The sequence below is a fragment of the Gigantopelta aegis genome, chromosome 10 (assembly GCF_016097555.1).
Source record: "Gigantopelta aegis isolate Gae_Host chromosome 10, Gae_host_genome, whole genome shotgun sequence".
Taxonomy (NCBI): Eukaryota; Metazoa; Mollusca; class Gastropoda; order Neomphalida; family Peltospiridae; genus Gigantopelta; species Gigantopelta aegis.
In genome coordinates this window covers 71,613,379-71,615,821 of record NC_054708.1, presented here as the reverse complement: position 1 = coordinate 71,615,821, position 2,443 = coordinate 71,613,379, and positions in this window count along the sequence as shown.

Here is a 2,443-nt window from a genome sequence, read left to right as displayed (position 1 = left end):
GAACGCCCAGGACGGGAAGGTTTTAGTTCTTGATCACAATACCACCACTGACGAATATCCACACCTTTGTAAATGGGTCTCGACGTAGGACGTTCCCACCAATATGCTAGCGGTACCACTCGATTTCTCGTTTGAAGGTGGCCAGTTCTAACCACTGTTTTCATCATCGTCAGAGAAACGCCTTTCTTGGTGGGAAAAAGTTTCCACGGTCCTCGTCGAACTGACGAACGTGAATGGCATGTCCCCCTTCCACAGTTTAGCCACGACGTAGACGTTTACCGCCAAGGTCTAGTTTGCATCTCGTTTCGTTTTTCTTCGTTTTTGACAATGCCCTCTGTAGTGCTTCTGTTATATCCCGATGCCATTTTCTTCTTTCCAAGTACAGCGCAATCAGACACAGGAACGTGAATATCATTCATCAACGGTATACGTCTTCTCTCTAGCAGTGTCGCTGAGCGAATGGCAATCGTCCTGGATATGGGGGTTTTATAGGCCCCACGGTAGCGTCCCCACACTATCTCGAAGTCAAGACGTGTGTGAACACGCTCTCTGGGGTGACTCATGGCCAACGTCGTATATGGGCACGTTTCAAACCTTGCCCCGACATCTGGCAAAACCTTGAGGATTTTCCTCTGTAATTTTCCACTCCCCCGTTGACTGTTTCTCATTATGCAGAGACCCCCACTCTAAGACGTGTCTGAACACAGTTTCTGAAATGACTCATGGCCAAGGCCGTATATGGACACGTTTCAAACCTTTCCCCGACATCTGGTAAACCCCTGGGGTTTTTCCTCTGGAATTTTCCACTCCCCGTTGACTGGTTCTCCTTAATCAACCCACACCTGTCAAATCATCTTGCCATCTTAACGACTTCCACACCATCTGTTTCCTGTACATCAAACGGCTGTCACAGTTAATACTAACACCCCATCATTCGACACCACTCTAGGGGTCATTAACGACTTCCGCACCATCTGTTTCCTGTACATCAAAGGACCCCCGACGGTTAACACACCCATCAATCTTACCAACATCCGATGTTTCCTGACACAGAGGTCAGGTTCCCACAGGTGTCCAAGTCATTAACCCCATTAAAGTAGCGTCCCCACGCTTAAAGGTCAGCCAGCTGCACGACCCCGAGGTCCACTGAACGTGACGTCATTAGGCCACGCCCCCACGCTTACAGGTCAGCCAATCAGAAGAGGCCACGTCCCTTAGAGGTCAACCAATCAGAGCGCAGGACAGGTCACGTGACCTAGCTCATTTGCATACATGGGGCTCAACAGACGCACCTACTACTTACACGTTAGGACAGTTATAATAGTTAAGACGGTGGGTAAGATATGATTGCTTTAATACAACATAGGGAATAAACTTAACTAGTCTACAGCCACACGCACTATTAATATTGAATTATCATACTTTGGAAAAAAGAAACAAAAAACACAAAGAAGAATTTACATGTTAAGTACCAAAATCCCAACAGAAAACACTATAAAACAAAGCCTACATAATGGTTATCATACATACAACAAAATTATTTCAAAATTAACCACGGAAAAAACAACAAAACTATAACAAATTGATAAACACAAAAATAATAATTAAAAATTAAAAATTTGAAAAATTAAGAATTGATGGGTTCACGGGGCTACATGAACAAGTGAGATTTGTCCAAGTGCTCCCTGTGTTTGTTTCTGGAATGGCCTTGCTCAGCACTCGACCTCTCCGAGGGTTTTCACTGAGAAGTTTGGTTCAAATGCTTGTAAAGTTTCCTCCATCAGCTCCATCAGTTTGTGTTGACGGAATACTGTGAATTCCAGCGACAATATCTAAACAAGAAACAATAATAATCACACCGGTTCTTCATTCCACATTTTACTCAACTTATACTGTGTGCTAGCTAGGGGTGGATTTTAGCTCAGTTGGTTGAGCACTCGCCTGAGGTGCTTGCGTCACAGGATCAAACAACCTCAGTGGATCCGTTCAATTGAATGGGGGCTTTCTCATTCCAACCAGTGCACCACAACTGGTCAACGGCATTGGTATGTGCTTTCCTGTCTGTCAGAAAGTGCATATAAAAAGATCCCTTGCTGCTAATGGAAAAATGTAGCAGGTTTTTTCTGATGACTACTAGTCATAATTACCAAATGTTTGACACCTACATGTAGTTGCCGATAATTAATTAATCAATGTGCTCTAGTGGTGTTATTAAACAAAACAAACTTTAACTTTAACTATGTGTCAGCTAATGCTAAGTAGACATTGTCATCTAATTGTTGTTTGGGTTTTGGGGGTGTGTTTTTTTGGGGGGGTGGTTTTTTTTTTGAAGAGTGGGTGCTCAACTTTGCTGTTTCTGTCTTATCCAATCACATGTAGTCGAATTACCAGTGTCCAGAGAATTGGTGGTTTTAAAAGATATGATCAGATTGGAATCTAATAA